This window comes from Portunus trituberculatus, chromosome 46 (genome assembly GCF_017591435.1).
Source record: "Portunus trituberculatus isolate SZX2019 chromosome 46, ASM1759143v1, whole genome shotgun sequence".
Classification (NCBI taxonomy): domain Eukaryota; kingdom Metazoa; phylum Arthropoda; class Malacostraca; order Decapoda; family Portunidae; genus Portunus; species Portunus trituberculatus.
The window spans coordinates 13,689,301-13,703,754 of NC_059300.1; positions in this window are offsets into that span (position 1 = coordinate 13,689,301).

The window sequence follows — 14,454 nt, forward strand, 5'->3', positions numbered from 1 at the left end:
GTGAATTCCAGCATGGAGTGAACACGTTAGTCATTTGGTCCTTAAGCCATAAACGATCATGTTGGGTGATTGATGAGCAGAGGAATCGTGACCCAAGAGGTTACCTTCCTCTCTTGGTCTACACTCTCCTTTCTTAAATACTATATACATATGTACACTGTACACTCCTATTACAATGCTATGCATAACTTCTAAATATTACTGTTTTCTGCTGCTATAGATAAGGCATTGCAAAAAACCTTACCCGCTACATATCTACAACTGTCTACAAATTCTACAAATTTATCCACCCAATCTACAAATGGTCAATGAAATACACTACACCAGTGATGAAGATCTGTGGCCAACCTTCAGCACGTCTCCAAGAATCACCGTTTTCTTCTTCCTCTTCCTTTTTTTCCTCCTCTTGTTCCTTTGGCAACACCGGCAGTAGTAGCAGTCTGGTGTCTATTGTATGTCATGCACGCTCACTCCAAAAACTTGCCTCACTTCTTTGGCGTTAGTAGTACTGAATCCTGGAACAAGAGATGGAACAATATTGAAATGGCGTTCTCCTCAATGTCTGTTGTCTTGTGGTACACAGGGTTGGGGAAGGGATTGTGGATGATGTAACGATAAGTATGGTATATTAAGGAGAGCCAAGGTGGATCGGGTTTGCGTGAGTGGCTCTGTAGGCCTAAGGAGGAAAACTGCCGTACCAAACCCATAATTAATACGAGCGGAGGAACTTTATGAGTAGGGATTTTGGAATGTTGAGCATGGTAGAAATATTAGTGTTAGCATGAAGTGTACTACAACATGTATACGGAGGAATAGAGTAAGGAAGGCAGGGTATTTAACATTGCGTGAATTGGCACGCGGGGCAGTAGATTTGAGTGGGGGGCAGGAAAGGACGCGATCTCGGAAGAAGGGAGTGGCACTCTCTATTCGGACATTGGTGGGATGTGGACGCGTCACGGTGAACGAGGGTCTCTGATCAGGTGGGTAATGTGATCAGAGCAGCGGAGTTTCTTGTTAATATAATCGAGGGTGTCATTATGTGGAGTTAAGTGGTGTATTCAAGTGGAGAGAGAGTGTTAAGGGTGCCTTTCATGTTTGTGTGTTGTTGGTTAAGAGTGCCGCGGCACTTTCATCGTTTTTTGTTCGAATGTACTTTACTATATTTGAAATATATGTAAAATTGACTTGGAAGAGAGTTTTCCTTCAATGAAAATCCCAGCCCGTGTGGTACAATGATAACACGTCGACGAATCTTCAACAACTTGACAAACGTCTTTATAGTCAAAATGTTGCAAGTGAGAAAAAAAAAAAGATAAATAAAAATCCTCTGAAGTATGAGTCGACTAACTATACAGTATTGGAATATTTTCAATGTGTCAAGAATGATTTGGGAACTGTTTAAATTTTGGAGAAATCACATGCACATCTTAATTACGAGATCTTAGCCACAGAACAACACAGCAAAAAGGCATACACAGCAAGACCCCAGAGCATAAAGGAGTGAAAAACTATTTGACTTACCCCAACAGCTAGACAAAGAACCCCAAGGGAGCCCAGCACAACACCCACCACCATGCCAGCTTATGGACTTGACACTTCAATGACCGCCTTCTCCTGACCGTTGCTGCTGCTGGGCGGATCGAACACTACTGAGGGGATGGTTCCACAGGGAGAGGATCTGGGCGACTACACGCACCCGTCAACGTCTGAGGGTGGAGAATTACACATTCAGAAACACAGATTTATTACAACTTAAGGATAGATTTACACGCTTTCCAGGAACACATTCAACAATACGTTGAGGAAAACTACAAAAATTATATATCAATACTCATGACAAATGCATATGGCAAGATTAAATTATTCGTAATTATAAAGAACAACCTATCCGTAAATTACTGATCTTAGTAATACTTGTGAGACAAAATGCATGTTCATGTATGCCAACAATAACAAAATACCACACTAACTTCTTTAGGCTGCTGCTAAATGAAGAGGTGAAGGACTGACAAGTTTAAGAAGACAGACCGTAGAGTGACATTGACAGTTCAGGGAGGCCTCACCTTCACACTTGAACACACCTTGCAATAGTGTGAGTGACAACCACTATTACTACTACTACTACTACCCTTAACAACTACATACTACTTGGAACTAATTTACTGTCATGGCTTGGCAGCAAGACACAACGCGATGCACAGCTGGTGATGTGTGACTAGCCAGCATGCTCTCTACACTCCCTCACTAAGAAGATGGCGTCTCCTAACAAGGAACGTTATCTTCATTCACTAAGTGTTTCTCCATGCATGGATCATGCCCATGATGGGCGACAGGAATGATGAGTGATGAGCAGAGGACTTGTGTCCCGAGAGGTTTTCCATGTAAGAAGAGCTCCAGCCAAGGGCAAGAAACAAAGAAAAGATTAAAAAAGGCCTCATCTTACTGTTCTGCGGCTTATGTACTGTGAATTAACCCCACCTACACACAAACCTACCCACTAAATGATCACTTCCAAATTGTCGATCGTGCTTACAAAATACCAAAACAATTGTTCAGTTTACTGTCCATATCAATTTGGAACACTGCTGAACCTGTTATAATGTTATAATGAAATCATTGAACCTAGCTTTGTCAAATCCCCTTGGATACTGCCAACATGAAATACCTCATAGTACCACGCACTTACGATTCACTACAAGCACACAGTATGCACCAATACTGACACCACACCACAAAACACACCATACACAACTGACACACACACAAACAACTTAAATCACTCAAAACTAACCCAAAACACCCTGCAACACCTCAAAATATAAAAAGCTCACCCAAAACACATTACAGACACCCAAGTTACCAATATCATCACACACACACACACACACACACATATGTACTGAACACCACTACTACACTAGACTAGAGAGAGAGAGAGAGAGAGAGAGAGAGAGAGAGAGAGAGAGAGAGAGAGAGAGAGAGAGAGAGAGAGAGAGAGAGAGAGAGAGAGAGAGAGAGAGAGAGAGAGAGCAAACAAATCTTAACAGAAAAAGTAGAACAACAACATCAAAATCCACAACTTCCTTTACTCCTATATCCAGGGCAGAACACGGACACATAGGCTTGCCCGACTTTAGTGAACAGCGGCGGGCAGTCAGTGTGGTGCAAGGTGTAGGTAATCTGCGCCGTGAATTGACCGCCCACAGACTCCGCCATGTCCACCTCATTCTGCCTGTCGTCACCTGGGAACGAAGCGGGTAATCAATGATAAAGGACACTTGTTATAAGGGCCCACTGACACTGAGCTAGCCTGTTGAGGGCCTCAAAACATACTCAAAAATCCTTGTATAGGCCGAATTCACTCTTACACACACCCACGACAAACCACACACACCCAAACCCTCTTAAAAAACTCAATAACATTCCAAAACACACTAAGAAAACACAGAACAGGTTAAAATACCTCCAAACTCACTAGAAACACCCAATATTTACTGAAATATCCCCCACACCACTTATAACTAAACCACTTATAACCACTAAAACCCCCCCACCACTTATAACACTCATAATAAATCCAAATCCCACTCAGAACACCAACCAATCCCTCAAAGATCTCCCAAACCAAATTCAAAACATGCTAATACTCACACACACCTCAATCCACTCCCAAAATACGTAAAATATACCTAAAAGATCTAACATATACTGAAAACAAACGAAATGAACCCCAAAGCATACTTATAAAACTCCAAACAGCCTGCAACATTAATGAACAAGCTTAAAATACCCCAAATCTATCCCAAAACTAACAGTATGCATTATATAGAACGTTAGGATTAAAAGAGACACCTACCTAAATATTACACCTTGGCTTCTTCTACTATTCCACCTTTATTTCTCATTTTTTCTTCATTCTTCTCCATTGTTAGTCCTTCTTCTTCCTCCTCCTCCTTCCATCCACACGTCTGAGCCTAGAAAAACATAAGAATGTTAGATATCAGACAAAATATTTAGGAAATGGAGGGTGACTTAAGTATTGTAGCTTTGCTGCTGCTCCTCTTCCTCCTCCATTTCTCCTTTCTTCCTCCTTATACTCCTTTATTTCTTCTTTCTTCCTCCTTCTGCTACAATTATCTACACACCTGAACCTCGAAACACGCGAAAACACGTAGAAAACACTAGATATTAGGCAAAATATTGACGAACTGCGGATTTGGAAAAGCGGCGCCAGCCTGGGGCTATGCTGGTCATCAGAGAGAGAACGGGAACAGGTGGGACTCGGCTAAATTACGTACATAATTTGATTTCAAAAATGACTTTTAGAAAAAACGAAGCCACAGCCAAATGCTTGTTATTTTATGACGTGATAAATACTTAAACTAATTTTCAAAACATCAAAATATCTCCAGCTTAACTGGTTTTAAAAAGGTCTAAATTAAGTATGTTAAAAGTACAAAAACATTTTAACCCATAAATCTCTTAAAACGTCCTGTAAAGTCAAGCCATTTTCACTTGGCAAGTATTTTATCACACTTCTGGGAGTCTGAGCTATCTTTTAGCGCATTCTACAGCGAGTTACACCGAGAAGCAGAAACGTGAGCAAATAAAATATTGAAAAATAAGAGCTTTTTACAACAGCTCCAAACACCATTTCAAAGTCCACATATTTCACTCATTAGATTGATTTCACACTTAAAAGAGGACAGGCACTCTTTTGCTACCATAAAGGCCCACTTATACCTTGAAATGAAAAAGCTCAAAACTCCAGGTGGGAAATTTTGAGCGTTAAAAAGCCTTTAACATACGCCATAAAACACCACTAAACGCCACATATTTAACCAGCACAGGCGCGGAACATACTTCAAACACGACGAAATATTTATAGAAACCGTAAAACATACCATGGAAGCGCAATATTACCGTCAGGAAATATTCGAAAAAAGTATTTGACCCAGCAGGCTGGCGATAGAAGGGTGGGTTGGGTGATGGCTAGGGGACCGCCGGGGAGGCGGCCCGGGGAAAACCCCGGGAACAGTGGCGGCAGGACATCCATATATAGTCTTTATCATCTCACCAAACTAAAATTAAGCCACAGAGAGAAATTTTGACAAGATTATATGAAATGTTAGACTGGTAACTGCATTCTGACACATGTTTGGCCTATGGTAAATGAAGGAAACAAATATGAGAGGGTAATACAGACGCCTTGCTCTTTTTGATGGTCCTTATACCATTACTTTAAAATATTTGCGTAGTTTTCACTCTCATATGTAAGGAAAACCTAACTTTAACTGAATAGCCTTATAAATACCTTTAATAGACGAAGATTAGGCAGTGTGAAGTGTTGTGGTGAAGGCTTGCTACTGCGTCTCTTGCTGCTGGTGCTCCTTGAAAACTGTCGGTAATATACCAACTATTGACTTTATTGTGTGTGTGTGTGTGTGTGTGTGTGTGTGTGTGTGTGTGTGTGTGTGTGGGTGTGCATGGGTCAGTATAGCCCACCGCCACAATTGTTGTCACCACCACCTCCGCTAGAAGACTACTGCCGTAGCAAAAGGTTGTCTGTGAAGACAGGACGCATGTACTATATATGTTTATGATAACTATCTGTTACTAAATCTGTTATTAATGAGACGCTATATTTATACAAATACCACATGTCGATTTATTGGTTATTGTGACATCTTCCTCTTCGTTATCGTGTCCAGCTTTTGTTATTTGTCAAAGCAGGAAATATTAAATTCTATCTTCTTGTACAGCGAGTGTCGGCAACTCCCGCGAGGCAATAAACAAGGTGCTTATAAGGCAGACTATACTATTTTTCTCATTCTCCATTTCTACCGCCTGATATACGAGTATTTCTGACAATAAACCAGGGTGACAGGATACTAAGTAGAAGAATATAGACTATTTTCTGTCTACATACACATCTATATTGTTATTTGTAAACGAATTTATTGACTTATCTATCTGTCTGCCTATCCATCTATCTGTTTGTTTGTCCAACTGTCCATTTCCGTATGTATCAACCCATCAAATTACCCGCTTATCCATCTATCTTCACACAAGCATATAAATACCACCACCGCCACTACCACCACCACCACCACAACCACTGCCAGTTCCCGCATCTGCCTATTCAGTCAGTTAGCCAAATAGTCAGTCAGCCAGATAGTCAGTCATTTAGTTAGTATTTTATTCATTTAATCAGTCAGTCAGTCAGTCAGTCAGTCCAAATATCAGTCAGTCAGTGAATCTATTAGTTAGACAGGCAATCTATCCATCAATCCGTCAATCTTTCAGCCAGTCAATCAATCAATATTCACGATGCAAAACAAGCAAACACACCACCAATAGTTACCACCACAATCACCACCACCACCACCAATACACAGCACACTGACATTATCACCACCAACACTTTCTAAAGGTGTGTACACACTTACTGAATTTCCACGCATCGTTTCATCGTTGCGTATCACACTGTGATACAATACGATGCAACAGGGTATTGTACCCATTTTTGCCTATCCGCGTGGTGTATCATCGTTGAGTGATGCAACAGTGTCATTCAGTTTCTTCCTGACCGTAGCCATGAGTGAAAATGTGCAGTTGTCTGTGGCCACACACAACTGATTTTGAGTTTGTTTGCAATTGGGGTCAAAATTGCAAAAAATATTCATGCCCGTCCACGACAACACTGAACATGCAACGCAACGATCCCACACTCCTCGTCCACACACACACACACACACACACACACACACACACGAAAGTTAAGTATTGTAGCTTTGCTGCTGCTCCTCTTCCTCCTCCATTTCTCCTTTCTTCCTCCTTATACTCCTTTATTTCTTCTTTCTTCCTCCTTCTGCTACAATTATCTACACACCTGAACCTCGAAACACGCGAAAACACGTAGAAAACACTAGATATTAGGCAAAACACCGAAAAATGACGGATCGAACCCGTTACGTAATTTTGTGTCATATTTTGACACGCAACGGTGAAGCACTATCCTGTCAACACTGCTACGCAACGGTGATCCGATACGTGGAAATGCAACAAGTGTGTACACGCCTTAATTAAAACACAAACAATATTCATACACAGTGTTACACCCGCAACCCCGACCGCCGCCCCTCCACCGCTCGTCTGGTTCCACGGCACGCAGGGTGGCCAGCCAGACAGCCAAGGTAACTCTCAGCGGCGGACTAACCTTCCTTCAAGACGTGTTTGTGTCCGTGATGGAGGAATGAACTGATGGTGGTGGTGGTGGTGGTGGTGGAGGACAGGATTCAGGCAGGAGAGTGAGTGAGTGAGTGAGTGAGTGAGTGAGTAAATAATTGAGTGAGAGAGAGGACAGGAAAGAATGGAAAAAAGGAAAATTAAGAATATCTTATCAGAGCACAACATTTTCTCTCCCTCCCCCCCCACCCTTGGTCTCGTGTCTGGTGATGAAATGGACGTCTGGTCAGTGGTGGTGGTGATGGAGCTTCCCTCGTCCCCTCTCCACCTCCCCCTCCCCCGCTGTTCCCCACACTCTCATCACTCACCTTTTAAATCTCATTGATGTTAAATTGATTGATTGATAAGTTTATTGTTGTAGCAGTGTATACACCATCGAACTGTTGTCCATTTACGTATGAATGAACCTAACAAATTACCAGCTTATGTATCTATCTATCTACACACAAGCATGTAAATATCTCCACTAGCACCGCCAACACCCACACCTAACCACCACCGCCATCATGAACGGCAGTGTGTTAGTTTACACATTACTACTAGTATTTCCATGCGACTATATTGTGGCATCATATCACCTCAGACGCTGTGGTGCCATGCAACAAATGGTTGACTAATTTCGCTTCACTTGCAAACCAGATATTGTTTTGCATCTCTTTCAACTGATAGGAAAACAAGTCGATACATTATGCATTTTATTATATCAAGATATATTGTGTTGCCATTAGAAATATATAGGAGTATCATTCACAAGATATCGTCATATCATTAGGTATGAAAAATAAATACAAGTAACAAAAAACTGCATCACGTTACAAGACACTGGCCAGACACTTAAATTAAGTATTGCATTGAAAGACTCACAAAACATCATCTTGGGAAACACGTAACAATACCTTTGTGCTTCACAACAGAAAACAAAAAAGACACTTTTTGTGATCTTTCTTCGAGACACACAAGAAGGAACAGGTTGTTGTGATCACTACAGACACAACCACGTCTATCTACATCACACCTTGCAATACTGTGAGTGAGAAGCACTCCACTACTACTACTACCCTTAAAAACTACTACTTGGTACTAATTTACTGGCCTGGCAGCAAGACACATCGTGTCATCATCCTCCGCGACGCACAGCTAGCCGTTGATGTGTGACTAGCCAGCATGCTCGCTACACTCCCTCACTAAGAAGATGGCGTCTCCTAACAAGGAATGTTATCACTAAGTGTTTCTCCATGCATGGTGAATTCCAGCATGGAGTGAACACGTTAGTCATTTGGTCCTTAAGCCATAAACGATCATGTTGGGTGATTGATGAGCAGAGGAATCGTGACCCAAGAGGTTACCTTCCTCTCTTGGTCTACACTCTCCTTTCTTAAATACTATATACATATGTACACTGTACACTCCTATTACAATGCTATGCATAACTTCTAAATATTACTGTTTTCTGCTGCTATAGATAAGGCATTGCAAAAAACCTTACCCGCTACATATCTACAACTGTCTACAAATTCTACAAATTTATCCACCCAATCTACAAATGGTCAATGAAATACACTACACCAGTGATGAAGATCTGTGGCCAACCTTCAGAACGTCTCCAAGAATCACCGTTTTCTTCTTCCTCTTCCTTTTTTTCCTCCTCTTGTTCCTTTGGCAACACCGGCAGTAGTAGCAGTCTGGTGTCTATTGTATGTCATGCACGCTCACTCCAAAAACTTGCCTCACTTCTTTGGCGTTAGTAGTACTGAATCCTGGAACAAGAGATGGAACAATATTGAAATGGCGTTCTCCTCAATGTCTGTTGTCTTGTGGTACACAGGGTTGGGGAAGGGATTGTGGATGATGTAACGATAAGTATGGTATATTAAGGAGAGCCAAGGTGGATCGGGTTTGCGTGAGTGGCTCTGTAGGCCTAAGGAGGAAAACTGCCGTACCAAACCCATAATTAATACGAGCGGAGGAACTTTATGAGTAGGGATTTTGGAATGTTGAGCATGGTAGAAATATTAGTGTTAGCATGAAGTGTACTACAACATGTATACGGAGGAATAGAGTAAGGAAGGCAGGGTATTTAACATTGCGTGAATTGGCACGCGGGGCAGTAGATTTGAGTGGGGGGCAGGAAAGGACGCGATCTCGGAAGAAGGGAGTGGCACTCTCTATTCGGACATTGGTGGGATGTGGACGCGTCACGGTGAACGAGGGTCTCTGATCAGGTGGGTAATGTGATCAGAGCAGCGGAGTTTCTTGTTAATATAATCGAGGGTGTCATTATGTGGAGTTAAGTGGTGTATTCAAGTGGAGAGAGTGTGTTAAGGGTGCCTTTCATGTTTGTGTGTTGTTGGTTAAGAGTGCCGCGGCACTTTCATCGTTTTTTGTTCGAATGTACTTTACTATATTTGAAATATATGTAAAATTGACTTGGAAGAGAGTTTTCCTTCAATGAAAATCCCAGCCCGTGTGGCACAATGATAACACGTCGACGAATCTTCAACAACTTGACAAACGTCTTTATAGTCAAAATGTTGCAAGTGAGAAAAAAAAAAGATAAATAAAAATCCTCTGAAGTATGAGTCGACTAACTATACAGTATTGGAATATTTTCAATGTGTCAAGAATGATTTGGGAACTGTTTAAATTTTGGAGAAATCACATGCACATCTTAATTACGAGATCTTAGCCACAGAACAACACAGCAAAAAGGCATACACAGCAAGACCCCAGAGCATAAAGGAGTGAAAACTATTTGACTTACCCCAACAGCTAGACAAAGAACCCCAAGGGAGCCCAGCACAACACCCACCACCATGCCAGCTTATGGACTTGACACTTCAATGACCGCCTTCTCCTGACCGTTGCTGCTGCTGGGCGGATCGAACACTACTGAGGGGATGGTTCCACAGGGAGAGGATCTGGGCGACTACACGCACCCGTCAACGTCTGAGGGTGGAGAATTACACATTCAGAAACACAGATTTATTACAACTTAAGGATAGATTTACACGCTTTCCAGGAACACATTCAACAATACGTTGAGGAAAACTACAAAAATTATATATCAATACTCATGACAAATGCATATGGCAAGATTAAATTATTCGTAATTATAAAGAACAACCTATCCGTAAATTACTGATCTTAGTAATACTTGTGAGACAAAATGCATGTTCATGTATGCCAACAATAACAAAATACCACACTAACTTCTTTAGGCTGCTGCTAAATGAAGAGGTGAAGGACTGACAAGTTTAAGAAGACAGACCGTAGAGTGACATTGACAGTTCAGGGAGGCCTCACCTTCACACTTGAACACACCTTGCAATAGTGTGAGTGACAACCACTATTACTACTACTACTACTACCCTTAACAACTACATACTACTTGGAACTAATTTACTGTCATGGCTTGGCAGCAAGACACAACGCGATGCACAGCTGGTGATGTGTGACTAGCCAGCATGCTCTCTACACTCCCTCACTAAGAAGATGGCGTCTCCTAACAAGGAACGTTATCTTCATTCACTAAGTGTTTCTCCATGCATGGATCATGCCCATGATGGGCGACAGGAATGATGAGTGATGAGCAGAGGACTTGTGTCCCGAGAGGTTTTTTTCCATGTAAGAAGAGCTCCAGCCAAGGGCAAGAAACAAAGAAAAGATTAAAAAAGGCCTCATCTTACTGTTCTGCGGCTTATGTACTGTGAATTAACCCCACCTACACACAAACCTACCCACTAAATGATCACTTCCAAATTGTCGATCGTGCTTACAAAATACCAAAACAATTGTTCAGTTTACTGTCCATATCAATTTGGAACACTGCTGAACCTGTTATAATGTTATAATGAAATCATTGAACCTAGCTTTGTCAAATCCCCTTGGATACTGCCAACATGAAATACCTCATAGTACCACGCACTTACGATTCACTACAAGCACACAGTATGCACCAATACTGACACCACACCACAAAACACACCATACACAACTGACACACACACAAACAACTTAAATCACTCAAAACTAACCCAAAACACCCTGCAACACCTCAAAATATAAAAAGCTCACCCAAAACACATTACAGACACCCAAGTTACCAATATCATCCCTACACACACACACACACACACACACATGTACTGAACAACACTACACTACACTAAGAGAGAGAGAGAGAGAGAGAGAGAGAGAGAGAGAGAGAGAGAGAGAGAGAGAGAGAGAGAGAGAGAGAGAGAGAGAGAGAGAGAGAGAGAGAGAGAGAGAGAGAGAGAGAGAGAGCAAACAAATCTTAACAGAAAAAGTAGAACAACAACATCAAAATCCACAACTTCCTTTACTCCTATATCCAGGGCAGAACACGGGACACAGGCTTGCCCGACTTTAGTGAACAGCGGCGGGCAGTCAGTGTGGTGCAAGGTGTAGGTAATCTGCGCCGTGAATTGACCGCCCACAGACTCCGCCATGTCCACCTCATTCTGCCTGTCGTCACCTGGGAACGAAGCGGGTAATCAATGATAAAGGACACTTGTTATAAGGGCCCACTGACACTGAGCTAGCCTGTTGAGGGCCTCAAAACATACTCAAAAATCCTTGTATAGGCCGAATTCACTCTTACACACACCCACGACAAACCACACACCCAAACCCTCTTAAAAACTCAATAACATTCCAAAACACACTAAGAAAACACAGAACAGGTTAAAATACCTCCAAACTCACTAGAAACACCCAATATTTACTGAAATATCCCCCACACCACTTATAACTAAACCACTTATAACCACTAAAACCCCCCCACCACTTATAACACTCATAATAAATCCAAATCCCACTCAGAACACCAACCAATCCCTCAAAGATCTCCCAAACCAAATTCAAAACATGCTAATACTCACACACACCTCAATCCACTCCCAAAATACGTAAAATATACCTAAAAGATCTAACATATACTGAAAACAAACGAAATGAACCCCAAAGCATACTTATAAAACTCCAAACAGCCTGCAACATTAATGAACAAGCTTAAAATACCCCAAATCTATCCCAAAACTAACAGTATGCATTATATAGAACGTTAGGATTAAAAGAGACACCTACCTAAATATTACACCTTGGCTTCTTCTACTATTCCACCTTTATTTCTCATTTTTTCTTCATTCTTCTCCATTGTTAGTCCTTCTTCTTCCTCCTCCTCCTTCCATCCACACGTCTGAGCCTAGAAAAACATAAGAATGTTAGATATCAGACAAAATATTTAGGAAATGGAGGGTGACTTAAGTATTGTAGCTTTGCTGCTGCTCCTCTTCCTCCTCCATTTCTCCTTTCTTCCTCCTTATACTCCTTTATTTCTTCTTTCTTCCTCCTTCTGCTACAATTATCTACACACCTGAACCTCGAAACACGCGAAAACACGTAGAAAACACTAGATATTAGGCAAAATATTGACGAACTGCGGATTTGGAAAAGCGGCGCCAGCCTGGGGCTATGCTGGTCATCAGAGAGAGAACGGGAACAGGTGGGACTCGGCTAAATTACGTACATAATTTGATTTCAAAAAATGACTTTTAGAAAAAACGAAGCCACAGCCAAATGCTTGTTATTTTATGACGTGATAAATACTTAAACTAATTTTCAAAACATCAAAATATCTCCAGCTTAACTGGTTTTTAAAAAAGGTCTAAATTAAGTATGTTAAAAGTACAAAAACATTTTAACCCATAAATCTCTTAAAACGTCCTGTAAAGTCAAGCCATTTTCACTTGGCAAGTATTTTATCACACTTCTGGGAGTCTGAGCTATCTTTTAGCGCATTCTACAGCGAGTTACACCGAGAAGCAGAAACGTGAGCAAATAAAATATTGAAAAATAAGAGCTTTTTACAACAGCTCCAAACACCATTTCAAAGTCCACATATTTCACTCATTAGATTGATTTCACACTTAAAAGAGGACAGGCACTCTTTTGCTACCATAAAGGCCCACTTATACCTTGAAATGAAAAAGCTCAAAACTCCAGGTGGGAAATTTTGAGCGTTAAAAAGCCTTTAACATACGCCATAAAACACCACTAAACGCCACATATTTAACCAGCACAGGCGCGGAACATACTTCAACCACGACGAAATATTTATAGAAACCGTAAAAACATACCATGGAAGCGCAATATTACCGTCAGGAGATATTCGAAAAAAAAGTATTTGACCCAGCAGGCTGGCGATAGAAGGGTGGGTTGGGTGATGGCTAGGGGACCGCCGGGGGGAGGCGGCCCGGGGAAAACCCCGGGAACAGTGGCGGCAGGACATCCATATATAGTCTTTATCATCTCACCAAACTAAAATTAAGCCACAGAGAGAAATTTTGACAAGATTATATGAAATGTTAGACTGGTAACTGCATTCTGACACATGTTTGGCCTATGGTAAATGAAGGAAACAAATATGAGAGGGTAATACAGACGCCTTGCTCTTTTTGATGGTCCTTATACCATTACTTTAAAATATTTGCGTAGTTTTCACTCTCATATGTAAGGAAAACCTAACTTTAACTGAATAGCCTTATAAATACCTTTAATAGACGAAGATTAGGCAGTGTGAAGTGTTGTGGTGAAGGCTTGCTACTGCGTCTCTTGCTGCTGGTGCTCCTTGAAAACTGTCGGTAATATACCAACTATTGACTTTATTTGTGTGTGTGTGTGTGTGTGTGTGTGTGTGTGTGTGTGTGTGTGTGTGTGGGTGTGCATGGGTCAGTATAGCCCACCGCCACAATTGTTGTCACCACCACCTCCGCTAGAAGACTACTGCCGTAGCAAAAGGTTGTCTGTGAAGACAGGACGCATGTACTATATATGTTTGTGATAACTATCTGTTACTAAATCTGTTATTAATGAGACGCTATATTTATACAAATACCACATGTCGATTTATTGGTTATTGTGACATCTTCCTCTTCGTTATCGTGTCCAGCTTTTGTTATTTGTCAAAGCAGGAAATATTAAATTCTATCTTCTTGTACAGCGAGTGTCGGCAACTCCCGCGAGGCAATAAACAAGGTGCTTATAAGGCAGACTATACTATTTTTCTCATTCTCCATTTCTACCGCCTGATATACGAGTATTTCTGACAATAAACCAGGGTGACAGGATACTAAGTAGAAGAATATAGACTATTTTCTGTCTACATACACATCTATATTGTTATTT